Raw genomic sequence first — 12,276 nt, 5'->3', positions numbered from 1 at the left:
GCGACTTAAACGTTTATTGGTCAGAAAGCAGGGGCAAATTATGTATTTCTCATATTCAAGGCAGCGTTCCTCATAATGTATTTTGTATAACATAATTATTTGTCTAGCCTTTAATAACAAACCACCTAAGTTTCTGTAAGAAATTACACATAGTACACAAAATCGAAAGATATTTGTTTTCCCACTTTACTCACCTTATCCGAAGTTGTGGTCACTGAAACGTATGTATTACACCACAACCATATGTCGAATTAACTCTGGTTTTTCTGCAGGCCGCATAAATCTTTCGCCTTTTACTAAAGATTTCCGTGCAGAGGAACAACTAATGAGTCTATAATCAAATTTTTGATAACCCCGCTCAATTGCGGGCGATAAATAAACAAATATTAGAAATAATTGAATCGGCAACCTGAATATGTACGATATTCAGATGACCAAATCTTTCAGTATCCAAATTTCGACGATGGCCAGGCTCTATCGGGCGGGTTTACAACAGACGGGCAGGTTTCATGACTGTCTAATCAGGCCCGGGTATGCTTGGGCAAAATTCAACATCGCCGTTTTTTGTTTGTTTGTTTTTTTCATTTTTATTTCACAGATTACTTCCAATTGGCGGATCTTTGTGGCCGGGCACTGACCTTCTGTAGAAATTTACACTTTGGTTTGATAGCTCATCAAATTCGCACGAGTTGCGCCCTCTACCAGCGGATACAGGGATATGTTGAAGTAGCTGTCGACTGAAAGGGCAAGTTATTAAAAAAATCGTGAAGGTAAACTATTAATTACATTGTTGACTATCAACAGTTTGTACTGACTGGCAGCTAAACTTTGAAGTGCTATATGCTAAAACAATGTTACAATCATACTGGACATTATGCCGAAAAGAAATCTAAGATTAATTATAATATCCGAAATGACGAGACGGTTTTCACTTTGAACAACATTGTTACAGTATCGTCGCTATAGAGCGCGACTTAAACGTTTATTGGTCAGAAAGCAGGGGCAAATTATGTATTTCTCATATTCAAGGCAGCGTTCCTCATAATGTATTTTGTATAACATAATTATTTGTCTAGCCTTTAATAACAAACCACCTAAGTTTCTGTAAGAAATTACACATAGTACACAAAATCGAAAGATATTTGTTTTCCCACTTTACTCACCTTATCCGAAGTTGTGGTCACTGAAACGTATGTATTACACCACAACCATATGTCGAATTAACTCTGGTTTTTCTGCAGGCCGCATAAATCTTTCGCCTTTTACTAAAGATTTCCGTGCAGAGGAACAACTAATGAGTCTATAATCAAATTTTTGATAACCCCGCTCAATTGCGGGCGATAAATAAACAAATATTAGAAATAATTGAATCGGCAACCTGAATATGTACGATATTCAGATGACCAAATCTTTCAGTATCCAAATTTCGACGATGGCCAGGCTCTATCGGGCGGGTTTACAACAGACGGGCAGGTTTCATGACTGTCTAATCAGGCCCGGGTATGCTTGGGCAAAATTCAACATCGCCGTTTTTTGTTTGTTTGTTTTTTTCATTTTTATTTCACAGATTACTTCCAATTGGCGGATCTTTGTGGCCGGGCACTGACCTTCTGTAGAAATTTACACTTTGGTTTGATAGCTCATCAAATTCGCACGAGTTGCGCCCTCTACCAGCGGATACAGGGATATGTTGAAGTAGCTGTCGACTGAAAGGGCAAGTTATTAAAAAAATCATGAAGGTAAACTATTAATTACATTGTTGACTATCAACAGTTTGTACTGACTGGCAGCTAAACTTTGAAGTGCTATATGCTAAAACAATGTTACAATCATACTGGACATTATGCCGAAAAGAAATCTAAGATTAATTATAACATCCGATATGACGAGACGGTTTTCACTTTGAACAACATTGTTACAGTATCGTCGCTATAGAGCGCGACTTAAACGTTTATTGGTCAGAAAGCAGGAGCAAATTATGTATTTCTCATATTCAAGGCAGCGTTCCTCATAATGTATTTTGTATAACATAATTATTTGTCTAGCCTTTAATAACAAACCACCTAAGTTTCTGTAAGAAATTACACATAGTACACAAAATCGAAAGATATTTGTTTTCCCACTTTACTCACCTTATCCGAAGTTGTGGTCACTGAAACGTATGTATTACACCACAACCATATGTCGAATTAACTCTGGTTTTTCTGCAGGCCGCATAAATCTTTCGCCTTTTACTAAAGATTTCCGTTCAGAGGAACAACTAATGAGTCTATAATCAAATTTTTGATAACCCCGCTCAATTGCGGGGCGATAAATAAACAAATATTAGAAATAATTGAATCGGCAACCTGAATATGTACGATATTCAGATGACCAAATCTTTCAGTATCCAAATTTCGACGATGGCCAGGCTCTATCGGGCGGGTTTACAACAGACGGGCAGGTTTCATGACTGTCTAATCAGGCCCGGGTATGCTTGGGCAAAATTCAACATCGCCGTTTTTTGTTTGTTTGTTTTTTTCATTTTTATTTCACAGATTACTTCCAATTGGCGGATCTTTGTGGCCGGGCACTGACCTTCTGTAGAAATTTACACTTTGGTTTGATAGCTCATCAAATTCGCACGAGTTGCGCCCTCTACCAGCGGATACAGGGATGTGTTGAAGTAGCTGTCGACTGAAAGGGCAAGTTATTAAAAAAATCATGAAGGTAAACTATTAATTACATTGTTGACTATCAACAGTTTGTACTGACTGGCAGCTAAACTTTGAAGTGCTATATGCTAAAACAATGTTACAATCATACTGGACATTATGCCGAAAAGAAATCTAAGATTAATTATAATATCCGAAATGACGAGACGGTTTTCACTTTGAACAACATTGTTACAGTATCGTCGCTATAGAGCGCGACTTAAACGTTTATTGGTCAGAAAGCAGGGGCAAATTATGTATTTCTCATATTCAAGGCAGCGTTCCTCATAATGTATTTTGTATAACATAATTATTTGTCTAGCCTTTAATAACAAACCACCTAAGTTTCTGTAAGAAATTACACATAGTACACAAAATCGAAAGATATTTGTTTTCCCACTTTACTCACCTTATCCGAAGTTGTGGTCACTGAAACGTATGTATTACACCACAACCATATGTCGAATTAACTCTGGTTTTTCTGCAGGCCGCATAAATCTTTCGCCTTTTACTAAAGATTTCCGTGCAGAGGAACAACTAATGAGTCTATAATCAAATTTTTGATAACCCCGCTCAATTGCGGGGCGATAAATAAACAAATATTAGAAATAATTGAATCGGCAATCTGAATATGTACGATATTCAGATGACCAAATCTTTCAGTATCCAAATTTCGACGATGGCCAGGCTCTATCGGGCGGGTTTACAACAGACGGGCAGGTTTCATGACTGTCTAATCAGGCCCGGGTATGCTTGGGCAAAATTCAACATCGCCGTTTTTTGTTTGTTTGTTTTTTTCATTTTTATTTCACAGATTACTTCCAATTGGCGGATCTTTGTGGCCGGGCACTGACCTTCTGTAGAAATTTACACTTTGGTTTGATAGCTCATCAAATTCGCACGAGTTGCGCCCTCTACCAGCGGATACAGGGATATGTTGAAGTAGCTGTCGACTGAAAGGGCAAGTTATTAAAAAAATCATGAAGGTAAACTATTAATTACATTGTTGACTATCAACAGTTTGTACTGACTGGCAGCTAAACTTTGAAGTGCTATATGCTAAAACAATGTTACAATCATACTGGACATTATGCCGAAAAGAAATCTAAGATTAATTATAATATCCGAAATGACGAGACGGTTTTCACTTTGAACAACATTGTTACAGTATCGTCGCTATAGAGCGCGACTTAAACGTTTATTGGTCAGAAAGCAGGGGCAAATTATGTATTTCTCATATTCAAGGCAGCGTTCCTCATAATGTATTTTGTATAACATAATTATTTGTCTAGCCTTTAATAACAAACCACCTAAGTTTCTGTAAGAAATTACACATAGTACACAAAATCGAAAGATATTTGTTTTCCCACTTTACTCACCTTATCCGAAGTTGTGGTCACTGAAACGTATGTATTACACCACAACCATATGTCGAATTAACTCTGGTTTTTCTGCAGGCCGCATAAATCTTTCGCCTTTTACTAAAGATTTCCGTGCAGAGGAACAACTAATGAGTCTATAATCAAATTTTTGATAACCCCGCTCAATTGCGGGCGATAAATAAACAAATATTAGAAATAATTGAATCGGCAACCTGAATATGTACGATATTCAGATGACCAAATCTTTCAGTATCCAAATTTCGACGATGGCCAGGCTCTATCGGGCGGGTTTACAACAGACGGGCAGGTTTCATGACTGTCTAATCAGGCCCGGGTATGCTTGGGCAAAATTCAACATCGCCGTTTTTTGTTTGTTTGTTTTTTTCATTTTTATTTCACAGATTACTTCCAATTGGCGGATCTTTGTGGCCGGGCACTGACCTTCTGTAGAAATTTACACTTTGGTTTGATAGCTCATCAAATTCGCACGAGTTGCGCCCTCTACCAGCGGATACAGGGATATGTTGAAGTAGCTGTCGACTGAAAGGGCAAGTTATTAAAAAAATCGTGAAGGTAAACTATTAATTACATTGTTGACTATCAACAGTTTGTACTGACTGGCAGCTAAACTTTGAAGTGCTATATGCTAAAACAATGTTACAATCATACTGGACATTATGCCGAAAAGAAATCTAAGATTAATTATAATATCCGAAATGACGAGACGGTTTTCACTTTGAACAACATTGTTACAGTATCGTCGCTATAGAGCGCGACTTAAACGTTTATTGGTCAGAAAGCAGGGGCAAATTATGTATTTCTCATATTCAAGGCAGCGTTCCTCATAATGTATTTTGTATAACATAATTATTTGTCTAGCCTTTAATAACAAACCACCTAAGTTTCTGTAAGAAATTACACATAGTACACAAAATCGAAAGATATTTGTTTTCCCACTTTACTCACCTTATCCGAAGTTGTGGTCACTGAAACGTATGTATTACACCACAACCATATGTCGAATTAACTCTGGTTTTTCTGCAGGCCGCATAAATCTTTCGCCTTTTACTAAAGATTTCCGTGCAGAGGAACAACTAATGAGTCTATAATCAAATTTTTGATAACCCCGCTCAATTGCGGGCGATAAATAAACAAATATTAGAAATAATTGAATCGGCAACCTGAATATGTACGATATTCAGATGACCAAATCTTTCAGTATCCAAATTTCGACGATGGCCAGGCTCTATCGGGCGGGTTTACAACAGACGGGCAGGTTTCATGACTGTCTAATCAGGCCCGGGTATGCTTGGGCAAAATTCAACATCGCCGTTTTTTGTTTGTTTGTTTTTTTCATTTTTATTTCACAGATTACTTCCAATTGGCGGATCTTTGTGGCCGGGCACTGACCTTCTGTAGAAATTTACACTTTGGTTTGATAGCTCATCAAATTCGCACGAGTTGCGCCCTCTACCAGCGGATACAGGGATATGTTGAAGTAGCTGTCGACTGAAAGGGCAAGTTATTAAAAAAATCATGAAGGTAAACTATTAATTACATTGTTGACTATCAACAGTTTGTACTGACTGGCAGCTAAACTTTGAAGTGCTATATGCTAAAACAATGTTACAATCATACTGGACATTATGCCGAAAAGAAATCTAAGATTAATTATAATATCCGATATGACGAGACGGTTTTCACTTTGAACAACATTGTTACAGTATCGTCGCTATAGAGCGCGACTTAAACGTTTATTGGTCAGAAAGCAGGAGCAAATTATGTATTTCTCATATTCAAGGCAGCGTTCCTCATAATGTATTTTGTATAACATAATTATTTGTCTAGCCTTTAATAACAAACCACCTAAGTTTCTGTAAGAAATTACACATAGTACACAAAATCGAAAGATATTTGTTTTCCCACTTTACTCACCTTATCCGAAGTTGTGGTCACTGAAACGTATGTATTACACCACAACCATATGTCGAATTAACTCTGGTTTTTCTGCAGGCCGCATAAATCTTTCGCCTTTTACTAAAGATTTCCGTTCAGAGGAACAACTAATGAGTCTATAATCAAATTTTTGATAACCCCGCTCAATTGCGGGGCGATAAATAAACAAATATTAGAAATAATTGAATCGGCAACCTGAATATGTACGATATTCAGATGACCAAATCTTTCAGTATCCAAATTTCGACGATGGCCAGGCTCTATCGGGCGGGTTTACAACAGACGGGCAGGTTTCATGACTGTCTAATCAGGCCCGGGTATGCTTGGGCAAAATTCAACATCGCCGTTTTTTGTTTGTTTGTTTTTTTCATTTTTATTTCACAGATTACTTCCAATTGGCGGATCTTTGTGGCCGGGCACTGACCTTCTGTAGAAATTTACACTTTGGTTTGATAGCTCATCAAATTCGCACGAGTTGCGCCCTCTACCAGCGGATACAGGGATGTGTTGAAGTAGCTGTCGACTGAAAGGGCAAGTTATTAAAAAAATCATGAAGGTAAACTATTAATTACATTGTTGACTATCAACAGTTTGTACTGACTGGCAGCTAAACTTTGAAGTGCTATATGCTAAAACAATGTTACAATCATACTGGACATTATGCCGAAAAGAAATCTAAGATTAATTATAATATCCGAAATGACGAGACGGTTTTCACTTTGAACAACATTGTTACAGTATCGTCGCTATAGAGCGCGACTTAAACGTTTATTGGTCAGAAAGCAGGGGCAAATTATGTATTTCTCATATTCAAGGCAGCGTTCCTCATAATGTATTTTGTATAACATAATTATTTGTCTAGCCTTTAATAACAAACCACCTAAGTTTCTGTAAGAAATTACACATAGTACACAAAATCGAAAGATATTTGTTTTCCCACTTTACTCACCTTATCCGAAGTTGTGGTCACTGAAACGTATGTATTACACCACAACCATATGTCGAATTAACTCTGGTTTTTCTGCAGGCCGCATAAATCTTTCGCCTTTTACTAAAGATTTCCGTGCAGAGGAACAACTAATGAGTCTATAATCAAATTTTTGATAACCCCGCTCAATTGCGGGGCGATAAATAAACAAATATTAGAAATAATTGAATCGGCAATCTGAATATGTACGATATTCAGATGACCAAATCTTTCAGTATCCAAATTTCGACGATGGCCAGGCTCTATCGGGCGGGTTTACAACAGACGGGCAGGTTTCATGACTGTCTAATCAGGCCCGGGTATGCTTGGGCAAAATTCAACATCGCCGTTTTTTGTTTGTTTGTTTTTTTCATTTTTATTTCACAGATTACTTCCAATTGGCGGATCTTTGTGGCCGGGCACTGACCTTCTGTAGAAATTTACACTTTGGTTTGATAGCTCATCAAATTCGCACGAGTTGCGCCCTCTACCAGCGGATACAGGGATATGTTGAAGTAGCTGTCGACTGAAAGGGCAAGTTATTAAAAAAATCATGAAGGTAAACTATTAATTACATTGTTGACTATCAACAGTTTGTACTGACTGGCAGCTAAACTTTGAAGTGCTATATGCTAAAACAATGTTACAATCATACTGGACATTATGCCGAAAAGAAATCTAAGATTAATTATAATATCCGAAATGACGAGACGGTTTTCACTTTGAACAACATTGTTACAGTATCGTCGCTATAGAGCGCGACTTAAACGTTTATTGGTCAGAAAGCAGGGGCAAATTATGTATTTCTCATATTCAAGGCAGCGTTCCTCATAATGTATTTTGTATAACATAATTATTTGTCTAGCCTTTAATAACAAACCACCTAAGTTTCTGTAAGAAATTACACATAGTACACAAAATCGAAAGATATTTGTTTTCCCACTTTACTCACCTTATCCGAAGTTGTGGTCACTGAAACGTATGTATTACACCACAACCATATGTCGAATTAACTCTGGTTTTTCTGCAGGCCGCATAAATCTTTCGCCTTTTACTAAAGATTTCCGTGCAGAGGAACAACTAATGAGTCTATAATCAAATTTTTGATAACCCCGCTCAATTGCGGGGCGATAAATAAACAAATATTAGAAATAATTGAATCGGCAACCTGAATATGTACGATATTCAGATGACCAAATCTTTCAGTATCCAAATTTCGACGATGGCCAGGCTCTATCGGGCGGGTTTACAACAGACGGGCAGGTTTCATGACTGTCTAATCAGGCCCGGGTATGCTTGGGCAAAATTCAACATCGCCGTTTTTTGTTTGTTTGTTTTTTTCATTTTTATTTCACAGATTACTTCCAATTGGCGGATCTTTGTGGCCGGGCACTGACCTTCTGTAGAAATTTACACTTTGGTTTGATAGCTCATCAAATTCGCACGAGTTGCGCCCTCTACCAGCGGATACAGGGATATGTTGAAGTAGCTGTCGACTGAAAGGGCAAGTTATTAAAAAAATCATGAAGGTAAACTATTAATTACATTGTTGACTATCAACAGTTTGTACTGACTGGCAGCTAAACTTTGAAGTGCTATATGCTAAAACAATGTTACAATCATACTGGACATTATGCCGAAAAGAAATCTAAGATTAATTATAATATCCGAAATGACGAGACGGTTTTCACTTTGAACAACATTGTTACAGTATCGTCGCTATAGAGCGCGACTTAAACGTTTATTGGTCAGAAAGCAGGGGCAAATTATGTATTTCTCATATTCAAGGCAGCGTTCCTCATAATGTATTTTGTATAACATAATTATTTGTCTAGCCTTTAATAACAAACCACCTAAGTTTCTGTAAGAAATTACACATAGTACACAAAATCGAAAGATATTTGTTTTCCCACTTTACTCACCTTATCCGAAGTTGTGGTCACTGAAACGTATGTATTACACCACAACCATATGTCGAATTAACTCTGGTTTTTCTGCAGGCCGCATAAATCTTTCGTCTTTTACTAAAGATTTCCGTGCAGAGGAACAACTAATGAGTCTATAATCAAATTTTTGATAACCCCGCTCAATTGCGGGGCGATAAATAAACAAATATTAGAAATAATTGAATCGGCAACCTGAATATGTACGATATTCAGATGACCAAATCTTTCAGTATCCAAATTTCGACGATGGCCAGGCTCTATCGGGCGGGTTTACAACAGACGGGCAGGTTTCATGACTGTCTAATCAGGCCCGGGTATGCTTGGGCAAAATTCAACATCGCCGTTTTTTGTTTGTTTGTTTTTTTCATTTTTATTTCACAGATTACTTCCAATTGGCGGATCTTTGTGGCCGGGCACTGACCTTCTGTAGAAATTTACACTTTGGTTTGATAGCTCATCAAATTCGCACGAGTTGCGCCCTCTACCAGCGGATACAGGGATATGTTGAAGTAGCTGTCGACTGAAAGGGCAAGTTATTAAAAAAATCATGAAGGTAAACTATTAATTACATTGTTGACTATCAACAGTTTGTACTGACTGGCAGCTAAACTTTGAAGTGCTATATGCTAAAACAATGTTACAATCATACTGGACATTATGCCGAAAAGAAATCTAAGATTAATTATAATATCCGAAATGACGAGACGGTTTTCACTTTGAACAACATTGTTACAGTATCGTCGCTATAGAGCGCGACTTAAACGTTTATTGGTCAGAAAGCAGGGGCAAATTATGTATTTCTCATATTCAAGGCAGCGTTCCTCATAATGTATTTTGTATAACATAATTATTTGTCTAGCCTTTAATAACAAACCACCTAAGTTTCTGTAAGAAATTACACATAGTACACAAAATCGAAAGATATTTGTTTTCCCACTTTACTCACCTTATCCGAAGTTGTAGTCACTGAAACGTATGTATTACACCACAACCATATGTCGAATTAACTCTGGTTTTTCTGCAGGCCGCATAAATCTTTCGCCTTTTACTAAAGATTTCCGTGCAGAGGAACAACTAATGAGTCTATAATCAAATTTTTGATAACCCCGCTCAATTGCGGGGCGATAAATAAACAAATATTAGAAATAATTGAATCGGCAACCTGAATATGTACGATATTCAGATGACCAAATCTTTCAGTATCCAAATTTCGACGATGGCCAGGCTCTATCGGGCGGGTTTACAACAGACGGGCAGGTTTCATGACTGTCTAATCAGGCCCGGGTATGCTTGGGCAAAATTCAACATCGCCGTTTTTTGTTTGTTTGTTTTTTTCATTTTTATTTCACAGATTATTTCCAATTGGCGGATCTTTGTGGCCGGGCACTGACCTTCTGTAGAAATTTACACTTTGGTTTGATAGCTCATCAAATTCGCACGAGTTGCGCCCTCCACCAGCGGATACAGGGATATGTTGAAGTAGCTGTCGACTGAAAGGGCAAGTTATTAAAAAAATCATGAAGGTAAACTATTAATTACATTGTTGACTATCAACAGTTTGTACTGACTGGCAGCTAAACTTTGAAGTGCTATATGCTAAAACAATGTTACAATCATACTGGACATTATGCCGAAAAGAAATCTAAGATTAATTATAATATCCGAAATGACGAGACGGTTTTCACTTTGAACAACATTGTTACAGTATCGTCGCTATAGAGCGCGACTTAAACGTTTATTGGTCAGAAAGCAGGGGCAAATTATGTATTTCTCATATTCAAGGCAGCGTTCCTCATAATGTATTTTGTATAACATAATTATTTGTCTAGCCTTTAATAACAAACCACCTAAGTTTCTGTAAGAAATTACACATAGTACACAAAATCGAAAGATATTTGTTTTCCCACTTTACTCACCTTATCCGAAGTTGTAGTCACTGAAACGTATGTATTACACCACAACCATATGTCGAATTAACTCTGGTTTTTCTGCAGGCCGCATAAATCTTTCGCCTTTTACTAAAGATTTCCGTGCAGAGGAACAACTAATGAGTCTATAATCAAATTTTTGATAACCCCGCTCAATTGCGGGGCGATAAATAAACAAATATTAGAAATAATTGAATCGGCAACCTGAATATGTACGATATTCAGATGACCAAATCTTTCAGTATCCAAATTTCGACGAAGGCCAGGCTCTATCGGGCGGGTTTACAACAGACGGGCAGGTTTCATGACTGTCTAATCAGGCCCGGGTATGCTTGGGCAAAATTCAACATCGCCGTTTTTTGTTTGTTTGTTTTTTTCATTTTTATTTCACAGATTACTTCCAATTGGCGCATCTTTGTGGCCGGGCACTGACCTTCTGTAGAAATTTACACTTTGGTTTGATAGCTCATCAAATTCGCACGAGTTGCGCCCTCTACCAGCGGATACAGGGATATGTTGAAGTAGCTGTCGACTGAAAGGGCAAGTTATTAAAAAAATCATGAAGGTAAACTATTAATTACATTGTTGACTATCAACAGTTTGTACTGACTGGCAGCTAAACTTTGAAGTGCTATATGCTAAAACAATGTTACAATCATACTGGACATTATGCCGAAAAGAAATCTAAGATTAATTATAATATCCGAAATGACAAGACGGTTTTCACTTTGAACAACATTGTTACAGTATCGTCGCTATAGAGCGCGACTTAAACGTTTATTGGTCAGAAAGCAGGGGCAAATTATGTATTTCTCATATTCAAGGCAGCGTTCCTCATAATGTATTTTGTATAACATAATTATTTGTCTAGCCTTTAATAACAAACCACCTAAGTTTCTGTAAGAAATTACACATAGTACACAAAATCGAAAGATATTTGTTTTCCCACTTTACTCACCTTATCCGAAGTTGTGGTCACTGAAACGTATGTATTACACCACAACCATATGTCGAATTAACTCTGGTTTTTCTGCAGGCCGCATAAATCTTTCGCCTTTTACTAAAGATTTCCGTGCAGAGGAACAACTAATGAGTCTATAATCAAATTTTTGATAACCCCGCTCAATTGCGGGGCGATAAATAAACAAATATTAGAAATAATTGAATCGGCAACCTGAATATGTACGATATTCAGATGACCAAATCTTTCAGTATCCAAATTTCGACGATGGCCAGGCTCTATCGGGCGGGTTTACAACAGACGGGCAGGTTTCATGACTGTCTAATCAGGCCCGGGTATGCTTGGGCAAAATTCAACATCGCCGTTTTTTGTTTGTTTGTTTTTTTCATTTTTATTTCACAGATTATTTCCAATTGGCGGATCTTTGTGGCCGGGCACTGACC

The 12,276-nt window shown here is 37.5% G+C and overlaps 13 non-coding genes across 13 annotated transcripts; all 13 read left to right on the top strand.

Annotated features, from left to right (window-relative positions):
- Window positions 1–252: 252 nt before the first annotated feature.
- On the top strand, window positions 253–372 carry LOC146729427 (U5 spliceosomal RNA). The gene has a single exon (XR_014928496.1). It is a non-coding gene; the product is annotated as a U5 spliceosomal RNA (small nuclear RNA).
- Window positions 373–1,221: 849 nt separating this feature from the next.
- On the top strand, window positions 1,222–1,341 carry LOC146729426 (U5 spliceosomal RNA). Its single transcript, XR_014928495.1, has one exon. It is a non-coding gene; the product is annotated as a U5 spliceosomal RNA (small nuclear RNA).
- An 849-nt stretch (window positions 1,342–2,190) lies between these two features.
- On the top strand, window positions 2,191–2,310 carry LOC146729425 (U5 spliceosomal RNA). The gene has a single exon (XR_014928513.1). It is a non-coding gene; the product is annotated as a U5 spliceosomal RNA (small nuclear RNA).
- An 850-nt stretch (window positions 2,311–3,160) lies between these two features.
- On the top strand, window positions 3,161–3,280 carry LOC146729424 (U5 spliceosomal RNA). The gene has a single exon (XR_014928452.1). It is a non-coding gene; the product is annotated as a U5 spliceosomal RNA (small nuclear RNA).
- An 850-nt stretch (window positions 3,281–4,130) lies between these two features.
- LOC146729423 (U5 spliceosomal RNA) lies at window positions 4,131–4,250 on the top strand. Its single transcript, XR_014928493.1, has one exon. It is a non-coding gene; the product is annotated as a U5 spliceosomal RNA (small nuclear RNA).
- An 849-nt stretch (window positions 4,251–5,099) lies between these two features.
- On the top strand, window positions 5,100–5,219 carry LOC146729422 (U5 spliceosomal RNA). Its single transcript, XR_014928492.1, has one exon. It is a non-coding gene; the product is annotated as a U5 spliceosomal RNA (small nuclear RNA).
- Window positions 5,220–6,068: 849 nt separating this feature from the next.
- LOC146729421 (U5 spliceosomal RNA) lies at window positions 6,069–6,188 on the top strand. Its single transcript, XR_014928512.1, has one exon. It is a non-coding gene; the product is annotated as a U5 spliceosomal RNA (small nuclear RNA).
- Window positions 6,189–7,038: 850 nt separating this feature from the next.
- LOC146729420 (U5 spliceosomal RNA) lies at window positions 7,039–7,158 on the top strand. Its single transcript, XR_014928451.1, has one exon. It is a non-coding gene; the product is annotated as a U5 spliceosomal RNA (small nuclear RNA).
- Window positions 7,159–8,008: 850 nt separating this feature from the next.
- Window positions 8,009–8,128, top strand: LOC146729419 (U5 spliceosomal RNA). The gene has a single exon (XR_014928450.1). It is a non-coding gene; the product is annotated as a U5 spliceosomal RNA (small nuclear RNA).
- Window positions 8,129–8,978: 850 nt separating this feature from the next.
- On the top strand, window positions 8,979–9,098 carry LOC146729418 (U5 spliceosomal RNA). The gene has a single exon (XR_014928506.1). It is a non-coding gene; the product is annotated as a U5 spliceosomal RNA (small nuclear RNA).
- An 850-nt stretch (window positions 9,099–9,948) lies between these two features.
- Window positions 9,949–10,068, top strand: LOC146729417 (U5 spliceosomal RNA). The gene has a single exon (XR_014928449.1). It is a non-coding gene; the product is annotated as a U5 spliceosomal RNA (small nuclear RNA).
- Window positions 10,069–10,918: 850 nt separating this feature from the next.
- LOC146729416 (U5 spliceosomal RNA) lies at window positions 10,919–11,038 on the top strand. Its single transcript, XR_014928447.1, has one exon. It is a non-coding gene; the product is annotated as a U5 spliceosomal RNA (small nuclear RNA).
- Window positions 11,039–11,888: 850 nt separating this feature from the next.
- Window positions 11,889–12,008, top strand: LOC146729415 (U5 spliceosomal RNA). Its single transcript, XR_014928446.1, has one exon. It is a non-coding gene; the product is annotated as a U5 spliceosomal RNA (small nuclear RNA).
- The last annotated feature ends 268 nt before the right edge of the window (window positions 12,009–12,276 follow it).

This window comes from Saccoglossus kowalevskii, chromosome 22 (genome assembly GCF_978046115.1).
Source record: "Saccoglossus kowalevskii chromosome 22, keSacKowa6.1, whole genome shotgun sequence".
Taxonomy (NCBI): Eukaryota; Metazoa; Hemichordata; class Enteropneusta; family Harrimaniidae; genus Saccoglossus; species Saccoglossus kowalevskii.
This window is presented reverse-complemented; position numbering and strand designations above follow the sequence as displayed.